The sequence below is a fragment of the Crotalus tigris genome, unplaced genomic scaffold, assembly GCF_016545835.1.
Source record: "Crotalus tigris isolate CLP2741 ecotype Arizona unplaced genomic scaffold, ASM1654583v1 scf7180000019297.387313, whole genome shotgun sequence".
NCBI lineage: Eukaryota > Metazoa > Chordata > Lepidosauria > Squamata > Viperidae > Crotalus > Crotalus tigris.
Window position 1 is genome coordinate 56,109 of NW_024097473.1, and position 17,396 is coordinate 73,504.

General features: G+C 39.4%; 1 protein-coding gene across 1 annotated transcript in view; it reads right to left on the reverse strand.

Moving 5' to 3' along the window:
• The window catches only part of JAG2 (jagged canonical Notch ligand 2), a 145,797-nt gene that overhangs the window by 12,697 nt on the left and 115,704 nt on the right, over nt 1-17,396 (reverse strand). The gene's annotated exons all lie outside the window — the stretch shown is intronic.

Sequence of the window (17,396 nt, forward strand, 5' to 3'; positions counted from 1 at the left end):
CTACAATTCTTTTCTTCCACATAAAGCTAGTGTAGCTGAGCCTCTTCACAGGCTACTAGACAAACAAGCTGTGTGGCTGTGGTCACAAGCACATGAGGCTTGCTTTAAAGAAGTCAAGGCCTTGCTCACTTCTAACAGTGTTCTTGCACATTTCAACGAGTCTCTCCCTGTGTGCATCGCTTGTGATGCATCCCCCTACGGGGTCGGAGCTGTCCTGAGTCACCTCAGGTCTGATGGAACTCAGGTTCCTATTGAATACTACTCCAGAACACTGTCTTCTGCCGAGCGCAACTACGCTCAGATAGACAGGGAGGCTCTGGCTGTTGTTGCTGGAATTAAAAAATTCCACGATTTTCTATATGGCAGGCATTTCACGGTCTTCACTGACCATAAGCCTCTGCTGGGACTGTTTACCACATGTAAGCAGACTCCCCACATCATTTCCCCTAGACTGCTTAGGTGGTCTATTTTCTTGTCTGCATATGATTTTTCATTACTCCACAAGCCTGGGAAAGAAATGGGCCATGCTGATGGCCTCAGTAGGTTGCCTCTGCCAGTAGTAGAAGCTGACCCCGCGCCAGATGTCAACATTCTATCAATCCAAGCCTTGCCCGAGCTTCCTCTTAGTGCCAGGGATGTTACCGCTGAAACAGGTACAGATCACACACTTTCACGTGTCCGCTCCTGGGTCCTGTCCGGGTGGCCTGAGCACTGCCCTAGTCCTGAGTTACAGAGTTTCTGGTCCAAAAGGAACGAATTGTCCCTTTCTCAGGGTTGTTTGCTTTGGGGAAACAGAGTTGTCATTCCCACCTCAATGAGGGCTAGGGTCTTAGAATCCCTCCACGAGGGTCATCCTGGCATTGTTCGTATGAAGGCGCTTGCACGCAGCCACGTGTGCAAATTGGCCCTGTCTGCTTTAGATAAGATATTGAGGCTAAGGTGCACGCATGCCACCTCTGCCAACACGATCTCGCCCAGAGATGCCCCAAGCTCCTGTGCATAATGGGAGGAAACACAGTCCCCATGGTCTAGGGTGCACATTGACTACGCTGGGCCCTTTCAGGGCCAGTTCTTCTTGGTCCTTGTTGACAGCCATTCAAAATGGCTTGAGGTTGTGCCTGTCTCGTCCACCACCACTGCAAAGACTATTCAGGTACTGAGGGGGATTTTTGCTGCACACGGGCTGCCAGATGTCATTGTGTCTGACAACGGCCCTCAATTCACCTCCTCCGAATTCCAAGCTTTCTTACAGGCAAACCTGATTCATGCCACATCTGCGCCTTTCCCACCCATCCACCAACGTATGGCTGAACGCATTGGGGCGCATCGCAAAGACGCCTTGAAGACTCACTACGGGACTGGCATCAGGGGCTGACTTTCTCCTTTCTTATCGCACCACACCGTCCACTTTACAGGGGAAGTCCAGCTGAACTTCGTGGGGATAACTTACTACTTTTGACCGGTGCTCCGGACACTGCCTTCATCTACTCATTCCTAGGGCACCTCACTCTTGTGGGTGCCCCGGTTTGCTCGCTGCGGGCTGGTCTACATGGGTCCCCTTCTGTCCAGGATCACTACTCTCCTACAGAGCTGCCTGGACAACGGTGTGTTGCGTCGGCATCGACCAACTCCTCTAGGCTGGATTTTCTGCTGAAACTCTTGGTCTTTGGGGGGGGGGAGGGGGACCCTTTGGAGGCAAAGGGAAGGGCAAGAATACTGCCCATCGCCACTGAGGAGCACAAACGGTCGTCCCAAGGTTCTGCAATTGCTCCGAAAAGGAAGTCTTGGAGCTACCCACACAAGCACTCACCCCTCCCCAGGGTTACCCCGGGGGGCCCACTTTCCACACACAGCACAGCACTCCAGCAACGGAGGGTCCCCGGGCATCCCCCAAATCTCATCCCGCAAGAGAGCTGGCACACAATGCCCAAGGTTGGCCTGACCTTACCCCCAATCCTACAGGGGGTCAAACAAACACAGAGCTAGTCGAGGAACCAAGTCCCGACTACAACAATCCTAGCACAAATCAGGGGACACCTGAGTTTTGGGAGAGTACAGAAACCCACACAAGCCCAAACACAGAATGGGGTTCAGGGAATAGACAGCCTCCTGACAGGGTTGGACTGACCTAGGGGGTTCTACAGAGACGCCCAGCAGTCTATCACTTCAAGGGGCCTGAGGGGCTACAGCTAGGTAGGACAACCAGGTCACAAAGCAACAGAAGCCCTGGCCTGACGAGCCCGGTGGGCAAGCAAGCAGGCCAGGCATCGGGGCACAGTCCTTGGAAGACACCAGGGCACAGTAGAGAGAACAGCTCACGCCTCCCTCCAGTCAGGGGACTTATGCCAGTAACCCAGAGCTAAGAAGGTCACAGAGAGCAAAGAAATCTCCTAAGTACCTAGAAGATTACATAACATTGCTGGCAAGGCAAAAGCCAGTAAACAGTGGGAGCACTGGGGAGCAAATTGTCGTATAAAATAAATGTTGTATGTTGGTAGTAGTTTTAGCCCGGGGGAAAGGGGTGTTATGTCCCGAGCCTTGCAAACGGCTCGGGCGTTTGCAGGCAGTCCCGGGCAGGTGCAAAGCTGCCCGGGACCAGACAGGCTGTCGCCAGCGCCGTGCGCATGCGCGGGTGCTGGCGCGGGAAAAGTAACCCATTTACCCGGGAGTTGCCTATATAAGAGGCTGTGAGGCGTTTGGGCTGAGCTGAAGCCATCTTCCTGTAAGCTGAACGCTGAATAAAAGAACTTGAGAACTCCAGCTGCTTCTCGTGTCTGTTTTCCCGCCAAGGACGCAACACTATGTAAAAGTGCAACATTTGAGATTCAAGTCTTATGGAACACCCAGAATAGAAAGTAGAAGGTTAACAAAAGGTCATGAAGAAATTCTCCTGCAGCAAATTCAATTGATCTGTAGCTCTATTTTAGAATGTGGTCAAAGCCAAACCAGAGATGGTATCATATTGATTGCAGTCAATATGCTCATGTTTAGAAATGTTTTTTTTAGTAGCCATTGCTTATAGTGGGTGCATTGCTACAGCAGGAAAAATTGAAGAGGAACATAGGTTCATAGACTCATAGGGATGAAAGCTACTTTGGAGGTCTTCTACTCCAAGGCAGGAATCTTCAGACCATCACAGACAAATAGCTATCCAACTTCTATTTGAAAGTCTATGGTCAAGGAGTATCCATAACTTCAGGAGGCAAACTGTTCCTCTGCTAAAAGATCTCACAGTCAGGAAATTCCTCCTTGATTTGAGTTTAGCTCTGTCTATGCAAAACTGCCCCCCATTGGTCCTTGTCTTACTTTCAGGAGCTAAGAAGAATGCATCCACATTGACTTCCTCATGGCAGCAATTCAAATATTGGAAGACTGGGGGTAACACATCCATCTTCACTCTAATTGACCTCTCAGCTGCCTTCAATACCATTGCCCATGGGATCCTTCAGGTTCAATTCAGGCAGTTGGGGGTGCTGATTGTCTTCTTTCTTTCAGGGTTGGTTCCATTTGGTGTCGATTGGGAGTGATAGGTCCTGTCTTCAGCCCCTACTATGTAGGACACTGCAGGGTTTAGTACTTTCTCTGCTTTAGTTTAATATCTACATGAAACTGCTGGGTAAGATTAGCCATAGCTATGAGGTGAAGCATCATCAGTATCCTGATCATACCCAGTGTCATATCTCCACCCCTGATGAAGTGATACTACAGTCTTGGTATTGGGAAGCTGTGTGGGTTTAAATAGTGAACAAGTGGTTTTGGGTTTTGGAGCCAGGAGGCTCCAGGAATTTACCATCTTTAGATCTTGGCCCCAGCAAACTCAATGCACAAATTGGGGCAATTGTTTCTTAACTCATGACACATGATCAAATAGCAAATGCCAGTTATGGCTTGGAAAGATTATTGGATTATTGTAATGTGGTCTACATGGAGCTTCCCTTGAAGAGCATGTAGAATGCTTTGGGTGCAGTTATTATTTACTTATTTACTTATTATTTTATTATTTTTACAAACAATCCAAGGCAGTGAACATATCCAATACATCTTCCTCCTCCTGGTTTCCTTAGCAATCTAGCTGAAAGGGCATTTGCAGGTCCTACCTATGAATGAATGTCATTTGGCAGGATCTAGAAGGAGAGCCTTTTCTACCTCAGAACCCATTCTTTGCAACATCATGCTTTCAGGATGAAATTGGTCCCAGCCTTATTAGTTTACCAAAAGAGCTTGAAAACATGGCTTTGCCATCTGGCATGGAGATCTAGTGACATTGGTGGAGATCATGCTAACTGGCTGCATTTCTAGGAAAATGACTAGTGCACTCCTGCAGCATACTGTGGTTAACTTAATAAACCTATTACAAAGCTTCTGTCCTTTTACAATTCATTAAACACTAAACTATGATTTATAAACAGAACATGATTTACCATGGCATGTAAAAGAAACCATAATGCTAAACCAAATGCTGTAAACACAGTTACTATTTCCTTGGATTATCTCTACTCCTTAATGCAGGGACAAATACCTAGGTACATTGAATAATAGTAATTTCTACTATTGATATATTGAAAAACTTGAATTGGTTCTTCCTGTTCTTACAAGGCACCATGTTCTTTGATTTTGCTTTCAGAGTTTGTCCAAAAGAAGATATTAACAACCAAAATGTTGAAATTATTCCAGAAGGAATGCATTAATTGTCATGGCAACAACTTGGTATGTGTCTGAGGTGACTGTGCATAAAGCAAATTCACTGTATTATCTTGTTTTCACCTATCAGAACATGTAAAACAGTCTCTAGGCAATTTCACAGTTCCACTGATTCATATTATCAGTATTAGTATTCATCAGTATTAGCTATCCTAACTCATCAGTTTTCTTGGCAAATCTATTGGAGAAGTAAATATGAGATTGTGAATCAGAATTTCAATCTCTTCCCCTAATTTGGCTTGCTTTGTTTTGTTGCTTTTATCTGCAATGGTAGATTTTCAAAGCTGAAAAGATAGCAAACATCATGATCTATGAGAATCCAATCCATCCTAGATTCATCAAGTGGGTCCCAGAAACAGGCTAATCTCTAAAGTACAGGAAGTGATTTCAGCTTGGAAGATGTAAGAATCAGACCATTTGTCTGCACGCCCTCCCTCTTTATTCCACATCATGGTGCAAGATCAGAATAAATGCCACAATGAAATCACTCCAGAGAATTAAACCCATTATGCATCAACTCCAGGGAGAGTGAGCCAAAGAACATAATTGCAGAAACTCTGCTGTGTTTTGTGCTCAGCTTGATCCCATCTTAAACATTTGCTTTGCATACATGGCACAAAAATCTATTAAGTGACTTTTTTGTGAACTACAAGGTAAGCAAAAATTTCAGAAGGCCGAAAAAAAGAAAATAAAAAGAAAATATGGGTTTCTCTCCATTGCCTTCTAGGTTTCTTTTTTAATGTTTTAACTTATAATGCCTTTAATAGTTCCAAGGCAAACTTAAGACACAGAACAGGATATGCTGTAGGGTATCTCTACTACCATAGACTTCAGTGTTCCTTCCAGTTCCTTTCTCCTGGTTGATCTTGGCAACAGATCATACAGCTCAATATAAACTATGTCCATTGTTAACTCAGCCTAACATTTCTTCATGGCTAGAACAAGACTTCTCTTCCCTGCCGCAAACACATTCAGTCAAACTGTTGCTGTACTTCTCAAAGGTTCTCAGCTATTTCTCTTTTCTCTGTGTGCATCTCTCTCTCTGTTTCTACACACACACATGTGCGTATGTCTGCATACCTCCTCCTCCTCCTCCTCCTCCCTACCCTTCCTCCTCCTCCTCTGCCTTGTTCTGCCCCCCTTGTCCTCCCTTCTCTCCCTCCCTTTCTTCTTCTTCACTATCATCTATCCTCCTCCTCCTCCTCTTCCTCCCTCTCCCCTTTCTTTATCTTTGTCTATCTAAAACAGGCAATGTGATGAGAAATGGATAGGATTACTGTACAGGTGTGCGTTGTTCTGGGTTTGTAGGGGTGGATATGCTTTTTTGAAAAACTGTGAATCCTATTTTGGGATTTATATTATAATTCATGATTCTCCCAGCAAGGGAAACCATGCCACCATATTTCAACAATGCAGTCCCAGTTTGGCTACAGCAGCTGTAGTGATAAGCAAGGAATGAAGTTTTGGAATTTAAAGGTCTCTGAAATCCAGTATTTGATGAGCCCAATGTGTTGTGTTTAATAAACACAACTGGGTGTCCCTACAATAAAAATGTGATAGTAATATTTATTGTGTATTTATGCATTAAATATACATTCTGCCTTTTCTCAGGCGTTCAGAGGGTTCTCTGGTAGAAGGTGAATTTGTACCTGAGTCACTCCAGTTTTACTCTCTCATTTTAACTAATATACTTTGGTAGCTATAGTTTTGGTCACTTTTACAGGAAGTGAATAGGCATCATGAATAGTAGCCAGCCACCAGTACTCTTTTCTTCCACAGATTTGTCTAATTTCCCCTTAAAACTCTCAAATTTGAAGTTTTCATTACTGATTTGGCTACCAAATTCCATCATTTCATGATGTGGTCTGTTTTGGGTCTCCATCTTTCACCCAATAAAAATGGGTGACATTCATGTATAATACTAGTAAATCAAAAAGAAATTTTTCTTTTGCCTAGATTTTTCCTAGATATTATGCATAATTTTATACATAAAGTTCTAATACATACTTTCATTAGTTAACTGATAGCTAAAGAGAAGCCTAAGTATTTTCCAAAGCAGAGCAACAAAATCTCTCTGTTATTAGTATTTTAAGATAAACTTCCATTGGTCCCAATAGTTGTTTTCCATGGAAATACAGCTGAGCACATTTGGCCTTTCAGAATTTTCCATTCAATTTGTGGTCAGAGAAATTGGATGGACAATTTCTCCACATTTCTTCAGAATTCTCCAATAATTGTTCAAGGACATCTTAACATTGGCAAAGCGAGTAAGAGGATTTTTCCTAACATTGTTAACTTTGCAATTTAACTGAAGAAGGGGAAACCAGGGAGGCTGAAAACCCTTGGAGAGATGCATATAAATGAAAATAGGACATTCAAAGCTACACGCCTTGGCTACTTTGTGATTATACGTGAAAACACCACTTTCGACTTATGAAAATCAATTCTAAAATTTCTCCACTTTGAAACAGTGGTAAAGCAAATTCTCTTTCACCAAACTGAAAGAGAACTGCTATAAAAATGTGCAAGTGAATTTGCACAACACTAATAAAATGCCAATTATGGTTTTGGAAAGGCTTGTGTTGAGATTATGTCAGGCCCCAAACCAAGAATGATATATACTGATTCTTCCAAGTTGAGTTCTTTATTGTTTCCAATCCTATATACAATCTTGCTAGACTAAAGACTCTGCTATCTGCATCAAGAATATACTCTGTAAATTATTAGGGAGGGCTACCTTTAATCCTCTTTCTCTCACACAAAACATCAGGACTGAGTTGCCTCTTGCTCCTCTGGAATGCACTCCTCCCTTTGAGGAATCCACACACATATTACATTCCATCATATGTTATGAAAAAAATTGAATTTGTGCCTTGCAAGATGCTGAAGTTGTTTGTCATGACTGCAATTTGAGCATATACTTGAATACAATAAACATTAATTAAATTAATAGACTTTATATTATGTCTAGTTTACCATTCAGCTTTATTCAACATGAAGAAATATGAAGTAACCAGTTCCTTCAAGGATATACTGCTAACATCTACATCTAATGTTAAATGACTAGAGAAGTTTTGGAAGCTCTAGACATGTACATTTACCATGGGGAAAAATGATATTTTATATTCAGATCACTCAATATGTTTCACAACGTCTAATTCCCCCCCCCCCAATTTATGCACCTTTTTCCACAGAATTCCTCATGTTTCTAATCAATAGTATAGCAGCTATATAGAAACTCTTAGGCTTTTGTTCAGATATTGACTTTATAAATATTTTTATGTTGTTTAGGTAGCATTTACCAATTAAAAATAAAGGTGAAAGTATCTTATTATTTCCCTTATTGGCCTCTTCTCACTAAATGCAATGAATCTTCAAACATTTCAAATCTCCTTTGGGGCTTTTAGCTATACTAACTAGGTCAAAAGTTGCTATTTTAGGAATTCTGAATCTTGCCTCTTATGGCAAGAAGTAATTGTGCTAGAAGAGTGCTGGCAAACTTCTCTATTGATCAGGTGAACAGGGACACCCCCAGGGAAATATGAATCCATGCCCAAAAAGTCAACATGGAGTCACAATGCTTATTAAATTAGGGCTTCAGTTATTTGGTAGCAGACATCAGCTCGACTTTTTTTTATCTCCTTCTCCTCCATACACATCCTGGACATTCTGCTGGTGAAATGGTGTCTTTTGGAGACAACATTTAATCCTTCAGAGTTACTTGATTGGAACTGTTTTGCAACTCACTTAATCCTCCTCCTCACCAGCCTGGTTAAGTGCATTGTGGCAACAGAACCATTTTTTCCATCAATTATGCAATGATAAGATTAATCCTTCTACCTTTTAAAACTGAAGATGATAATAATACCTTGATCTTTTATAGTTTTTGAATGTAAAAAGGGCAAATAATACCGTATTTTTCCATCTATAAGACGCACCTTGTATAAGATGGCCCAATTTTCTAAACAAAAATTCAGGAATCAACATTTTAAATATTAAACAAACCACATCTTTAATGGCAGTAAAACAAGTGGCCATGCCATCACACAAGGGAGGTGACTCTCTCCAATCAGATGGTGCTCTGCGGGCTTAGTCCCGCCCACCCCCTCAGCTGTCAATCTCTGTACTGAGGCAGTTTCCCAGGGTCTCTTGCGGCTTCAGCCCGAGCTGCGCCGGTGAAAAACATGTCATAGAAGGCAGCTTCAGTGGGACCAGCGGCATCCTTGGGGCAGCATGATCCTCCAGCACCAAGTGGCATCTTGGGCCGGCTTTCTCTCTGTCCAGGCGGCATCTCGGGCCAGCGATATCCTCCTGCACCAGGCGGCTTGGCAGAAGAATGTAAAGAACCCACACAGGCATGCCCTGGGCTGCGGAGGTTACCATTATTTTTTCGTGTATAAGACGCTGCACTTGTATAAGACGCATCTGATTTTTGAAAAGGGTGTTTGCAGGAAAAAATAGTGTCTTATACATGGAAAAATACAGTAATTAAGAATATGATAAGATGCAACTGCTTTTCATCTATCTATCTATCTATCTATCTATCTATCTATCTATCTATCTATCTACCTACCTACCTACCTACCTACCTACCTACCTACCTATCTTTCATATATATCTCCCTTATATATTGTACGTGACAAAAAAGGAAAACTGAGGAAAAGCGGTAAATGCTCCAACACTGGAAGTTTTTAAGAAGAGACTGGACAGCCATTTGTCCGAAATGGTATAGGGTTACTTGCCTGGGCAGGGGGTTGGACTTGATGACCTCCAAGGTCCCTTCCAACTTTATTATTATTATTATTACTATTATTATTATTATTATTATTACCCTGTGATCAGATACAACACAGAGTAAGCAGAACACAAGTTTGTCTTTTTTATCTTAAGACACAAACGTGATTTTTTTTAAAATGCAGCCAAGTTGTCTGGATTATGACCCAGGCACAAAGGTGTATGTGTGTGTGTGTGTGTGTTGAGGTGTGTGTGTGTGAAAGAGAGAGAGAAGTGGAAGAATAAAATCTGGAATAAATACATTAGAGCATAATAGAGATTATTGGTCACTCTGAAGTATTCTCTGTTTGTGTTGTGAATATCTGCAGAACTGAACAACAAAATGTAGTAATGCAAGGTGGATTCTACCTGAGGAGTCCAAGGCACAATTCCTTTTGTTCTCCAGCCTGAAAGCCATATGCTCTCTTCACTCCCTGCCCACCCCCCACCCGCCCCTTCACTCCTTCCCGGTTGCTGCTTCTCCTCCATCAGCACTAATGAATAATGGATGAAGAACAGTTTATAGCTAAAACAGATGAGTCTCCCAAGATCTTTAAAAGCTTAGTGATAATGGCTTTGCAGAGAAATTGAACATAGACTTCTATAACCTTGTTTTGTAACTCATTTCTTAAACATACGTTGTCTGTATATGCTGAATTAGCAGAGATTTCAGTGCCACCTACCTTGCTGAGCTGATTTCTTAAACTTAACAAATAGGTATGTTTGCTAATGTTGAATTAGTTTACAAATCCTATTGGAAGGATAAATTTTCAAAATACTAAATACTATTTGTCTTGATCAGCATTTACACCACTCAGCCAACTCCCAATTCCGTTTGCAACTCCTTGGTCTCCCTTTCATTTGGAAAACATCTCCAATAACTAACATAACTTCCTTAATGTGGTGACCTCGTATTCATCTTCCATAATTCTTGCCTAGAAAAGGCCTTCTGGTTGAATAATATAGATACTGAAGACCAAAACATGTAATTATTGCTATACCTGGTGCATTTCTAACTACAATTTCATAAAGTATCTGATTACATATACTCCTAATTATGTAGCATCTTGATATATATTTTGTAAATAATTTTTAAGTTAAATACTTTAATTTCAAAAGATAAGCATGAATTAAACAATACAAAAATAAGCCTTTGTAGGCAGAGAAACACCATATGAAGAGATTTTCCTAAAAGAAATTTTTTTTATTAAAGCTGTGCTTTGGAGTCCAAAAGATTGTTTGGAACATGTGGGAGTGCATATAAAATACCTCTTTACAGCTCATTAAAACAGCTGCATTTCTCTATTCTCCAAATCATTTTTTGGTGATAGAATCCGAAGCACTGCATAGTTCCATTATTTAAGTTTGGCTCATCCAAAATGATTCTGAATAATATCCCCCATCCCCACCTCCACCCTCCCCATCTGTAATTTGGATCATACTGTTTGCAGATATTAATTTATATATGCTTTATATATAATCTTTTATGGTTATGGTGGTAAGATGGGCAGCCAATAAATTTTGCAAATAAATAAATAAAATATTCAACATGAAGATCAAAATGTTAGAAAAAATATAGAAACTTTAAGACAAAAGTCTTCACAAATATAAATTGTACAACATAAATTGTACAAAATATAAACCTCATAGTAGCAAAATATGATTGGCAAGATGGCAGCATAGAAGTTTAATAATGATTTTTTTAAAACAATGCAACTATAGATTGTTTAACAATAAAAGATAATACTTTGTATCAGATACAAGCCCTTATGTTTCATATATACAGCAAAATTGTTTTCCTGGCAACATGGAAGTACGTGACTACTGATTTCTAGGATTTTTTTTTGAACTTTCCATTTTAGTATATAAACCCATTAGCTTTTAAAGATAAACCAAGATGTTATATCAAATCTAAGCATTTCAGTAAGGTTAAGTTTTTGGAAATAAGAGCATGTCTCAAATGATAAAATAGACAAGGAATTTTGGATACACAATTGAATTAGATAGATGGCAGCAACTATGGGAAAGAAACTATAAATTGACAATGGCGACTGCGTATAAAGAAAATATGTACAAAATGTTTTACAGATGGCACATGTCTCCTGAAAGATTAGCTAAAATGTTTAAGGACAGGTCTATGAAATGTTGGAAATGTCATCAGATACCAGGTTCCTTCTACCATATGTGGTGGACGTGTATAGAAGCTAAAACTTATTGGAATATAATTAGAACATGGATAGAAAAGATGATACAACAATGTATAGAACTAAGACCAGAAATATTCCTGTTGGGTATTCTACCAGAGAAATACAATAAAGAAAAAACATATTTAATTATTCATGTAATTACGGCAGCCAGGTTTGTGTTTGCACAAAATTGGAAAGCACTGAAAGCCCCCCCCCAGAGGGAGAGGTGATTGGGAAAATACTGGAATGTGCAGAAATGAATAGACTAACAATGACAATTAAAGATAAGACAGAGTCAGACTACTATGAAATTTGGGGAATTTTTTATGATTGGCTGAAAAGAGAATATGGTTAAAAGATAGTTAACATCAATTTAGATGGAAGAAGGAGCAGATAAGAAGGGAGACCCAGGCGACACAGTATTGAATAACTGGAGGTTGTATAAATGTTTATAGAAGTATATACCGAGAAGGTTAGATAAATAGAAGTATTAATCTTATTGTATATAATACAGATAGGGAAATTTGGAGAGAGGAGTTGCTCGGACATTACCCCTGAATTGTATCTGAAGAGGGATGAGAGGGAAGAAAGGAGAGGAGAGAGAAAAGAGTAAAGGAGGGGAGAAGGAAGTAGGAAGGTTGGAGGAGAAGAGGAGAAGGGGAGGAGAGTGGTGAAGGAGAGGAGAGGAAGAAGAGGGAAGTAGGGAAGAGAAGAAAGGGAGAAAGAAGGTAGAGAAGAAGGAGTGTGGATACAGTGAAAGGGGAAATGGGCGAGCAACACCAAAAGTCATGTGTATGTATGTATTTATTTCATTTTATTAAAAGTATCTTATATATGAATGTAAAAAGAATGTATGTTAACATCTGATAAATATTACGGTATATGTATGGGGGAGAGTTTGGAAAAATAAAAAATTATTAAAAAAAAAAGAGCATGTCTCAAAGGTGCTTTTTCAAAAGACAATTGGAAAGAAAACATTTCACTTCTCATCCAAGAAGCTTCATCAGTTCTGACTGTATATGGTGCGTGTGGAAGGAATCATTCCATTTCCCCCACCATCCAGTCAGAACTGACGAAGCTTCTTGAATGAGAAGCGAAATGTCTTCTTCTTCTTCCCAAGGAAAAAACACAATTCAGATGCCTTTTGAAAAAACACCTTTGAGATGACCATGACCTTGATGACTGAGAATCTCCATAGAAATAAGAGTATCTTTTATTCTTAAATTATAAAATTAAAAAAAAATATTTACCAGTTTGAAAAATTAACATTTATATAATGCAATTAGAGATCTATTGAGTTAACTTATTTATTAATATATGTCAAAGAAAAACTTTAAAGACAGTGAACTTTCAAACATTCACTATGTAATTCCTTTTAAAAAGATCTTTTATCCCACCTTTATTATTTTTATAAATAACATGGCAAATACACACAATACTTCTTCCTCATAATTTTCCCCACAACAACCTTGTGAGATGAGTTGGGCTGAAAGAAAGTGACTGGCCCAATATCACTCAGCCAGCTTTCATGCCTAAGGCAGGACTAGAACTCAGAGTCTCCTGGTTTCTAGCCTGGTGCCTTAGCCACTAGATCCAACTGGCTCTCTTTTTATGTTCTTAAGTGGACATAGCAATATTCTAGTAATGTTCTCTGTGTATGTACAGGAAACCCAAGAAGAAAATTAAATTTTCTTTGGCTGGATTTATACAACCTACTAGATCATAAAGTAGTTTGTTTGGTTATGTTGTGTAACCCAATTATTATAGCACACTGTATAAGCTTTAGTTAAGTTACTGTCTTTTTTGTTGTGTGATTGCAGTTAATGTTACTTTCCTAATATTTTGCATTCTCAGAATGAGCAGCTTGCTGAAATGTGCTGTGAACTCTAATATACTAGCTGAAAAGTGTTGCAGAAAATGGGGAAAAGCTATTCTATCAGATTGTCTCAACTGTAGATCACTCCAGGTGCACAGATGTTATTTTTATATCATGAAAAGATGCTGGTTTGCCCTGTACGAAGAACTTTCACTTCAGCCTTTTAGCCAAGTGATGCTGAAAAAAGAGAGGAAACTCTCAAGAGGCTGAAACACATCTAAAGTGCATCTGTGTATGATGAGACCCACAAGGAGATAAAGTGCATTGAATGCCACCATAGGTGCCATTAAAATTAAGCAGATCTGCCACAGACCCAATATCTCTGAGCTTCCCTGCCTAAATTTAGACAGTAGTCAATGTCAATTTCTGATCAAATATACCCTTGCACTTAGTTGCCTCTGCTAAATGAAGATTCTCTTCCAGAAGCAGAAGACCTAATTAAGCTATTTAAAGAAAGAGATTTGGCAAAATACAAGGGAGAGCCAGATGTTAGCTCAGGATAAGATGCCAGTATCCTTTGGTCTTTTTGAGGAATATTATAATTCTGACCCAAATTGGCCTATGGGTGGCCTTGGGAAATTGGATGCAGGTTCCAAGTCAACTATAAGCAATCTCTGATCATTCAAATGTTAAATGATATAGGTTATTTATTTATTTATTCAATCAATCAATCAATGACCAGCAAGATAGATAAAAAAATTGCTTCCAATTTTCCTAGCCAATTATAGCTTTTTAAACGTGGAAGACTAGCTACTAAGTTACCAGTCTTTTAACTACTATAAGGATATAATCACAAGGGTTGCATAAAAAATTCAGTTTCTGTATAAACAAATCATCCTTCTTTTGTTAAGGAAATTGTGCGGGTTGATCCACATAATCTGAAAAGGAACATTTTACCTGCCTTTAGGATTATATCTGTTCAGACAGCAGACTGAAGTGGTCATGAGGAAGTTAGTAGTGATTGAGGCAATTTAAACTATGAAAAACTTCATATTTTAATATTGCTCTGATGTTTGGTTGCTTCTTGAGTAAGACACAAGATGCAATGAATTTTCTGAGATATAGCTAACCTATACAGAACATTGTACCAGTTCACGTATTTGGATTCTATATGTACATTTCTGTAAAGAGATACTGGCCTGCTTTATTCCAAGATATCTTGGTGGGACTTTTGGTGCAACTTCTCAAATATTTCTGATTGCTCCTTTAAAGAAAGTATGTTTTAGTTGAAATTTGATTGTCCATATTTTGCTAAGAATAACTTTCAGTAAGACTGGCAGAAGAGAATGGCTGCCGGATTAGTCTAGCTGCATAATTTTCACTGCGTCTCCATAAGCAGCGTGAACATGTGGGCAAAGAGGTCATAATTCACAGTTCAGGGGAATCAAGCAATATCTGAGATTTAGAAGAGTGGTTCTAATAGAAGAGGGCAAGAAATGCATGGTCTTTGGGTTACTTCTTGAATATCTGGCCATAGTTAACAAGCAAGTTTTATATATATTATATATAAATATAATAAATAACCAAATACAGTAAATAACCAAATTTTTAGTTCCCAAACCCCTAAATTTAAGAAAACATTAATTCTAGTATCCTTTTAATGAATTGAATGTAATTTTTGCCAGTTAATGACCAAAATAAGGCTTTCCTATGATAAGCTACGATTGTTTTTTAAATATCTGTCCATAATTAAGTTGAACAAATACATTGTTTTAAAGCAAAAGGTCTATTCAGTTTTTACTGTATGCAATAGGTAAATTAGTCACATATTAAGATGGTTTTAAAAATAATGAGGTACATTTTAAAATATATTTATAATCACTGTAGGGTTGTTGTTTTTTGGTAGTGATAGTAACAGCAACAGTAGGAGAGTTTTCATCAGAAGACAGACTGCAGGAGAATAATAGTTTTGTTAGCATTCCTCATTTTGGATATTTGCTTGTCGTAATCCTGTTCTTCCTGGTCTTGTAAGCTCTTCAATGTAGCATTCCTGGCTAGATTTCACCCTAAACTAGGCCTTGCTCAAACTTGTCTTAAAATACCAAAACAAGGAGAAAAAAATATAGCCAAAATCTATTGTATTCAAGAAAATGAAGAGCTTGCAGAGTAATTCTACTATTTTATGATTAACTGTTCCTACTAGATTGGTCAATAATCAGAGGGAATGAAAACCTAAACTGTATCATTTAGCAATGGTATCCCAGATTCCACTTCACAATTAGAGGATCAGGATATAACCTATTATATCAAAGGAGCAAGGAACATGGAAGGCTGCTTTGCACTGTATGCAATTTAGCCCACTATAGTCTCCTGGCTAGTGCCAATTTTCAAAGTATCAGGTAAGGGGTTTTCCTGATTACCTTCTGCTATGTAGATTTGGCAGGGATGAAATCTTTAATGTACAAACTTCCAATAATCTCAGGCATCACTGTTCTGAGACATAGTTGCTAGGGAACCTAAGAGGAAGAGTGCTATTGTCTTTTTATCCAATTTAAAAGCTTCTCAGTAACATTTGGTTTGGCATTTGGGGAAACACAATATGGCAGAAATCTTAAAAGCAGAAACCTTAAAAGATATGCTGAAATTCTGAGGTAAAGTCTATCTCCCCAATAGTTTAGGAAATCCTGCTTGCTACATGACCTTTCATCCTATACAGTACAAATCCTCTCAAGTGAGAGAAGCAATTGGAATTAAGTAAGCTTTTAAAGTAAGCTTTAACTTTAACCTGGTATCTGGAAGCTGTGAAGGTCTGAATGGAGAACAAGCTTCAGTTGAATCCTGGCAAGACTGAGTGGCTTTGGGTTTTGAGGCTCACTAGTTCCACAACTATATCATATTTGATGCTGGCTGGGTGGCATTGCCATAGATTGACATAGTGGGCAGTCGGGGAGGGGCACATCTCCTGCTCAGTGAGCAGGTTGCAGTCATGATTAGGAGGGCCTTTGCACATTTGTGTGCCAATTGCACACGTTCTTGGATCAGCAGGTCTTACTCACAATCACTCATGCCCTAATTACTTTCAGTTTGGACTACTGTAATGTGCTCCACATGGCGTCGTATCTGGAAGTTTCAGCTGGTACAGAATGTAGTGGCACAGGCAATTATGTATGCTTGTAGAATATTATTAGCTGCATTGGCTGCTAGCTTGCTTCCGGATCCAATTCAAGGTACTAGTTTAACCTTTAAAACCTTTTCATGGCAAGGGACTATCTCTTCCCAATTACATCTGCCCACCGTATTAGATCTGCCATATGGGGCATATCGTGCATACCATCAGCTAGAGATGTACATTTGATGAGTTCCAGGCAACAGGCCTTCTCTGTCATGGTGCCTTATGGAACATTTTTCTCTGTGAACTAAGATTAACTCCATCCCTTTTGACATTCTGGAAGTCCCTCAAGACCTGATTATGCCACCAGGCCTGGGACTCCCAGGCAACTGGAGACATATCTAGATGTCTTCCTTGCTGAGGTAAATACTTTCATTCTTTGCCTATGTATTTTACTTTTAATATTTATCTTTTAATACTGATTCTTATATTTTTATACTTTTTTATACTGTTTATTATCAGATTGGTGTATGCCACTCAGAGTAACTTTTTGTGAGATAGATGGCCATACCAATTTGATTAATATATAATGAACTCACAAGAGGGAAAGGTGTTAGGTAAGGAAGGGAGGTATAATAGATGCCTATGGGTTATTCTTTGGGTTCAAAGAAAACATGTTGTTGTGCAATTTATTTGTGCATAAGGACACGGCTCTATAGTCCCAGTCTGGAAGTGAAGAATCTAGCAGATTTGGGGCACTGAAAATCCATTGTTGCAGTAACTGTTATTCTGCAATACTATACTACTCATG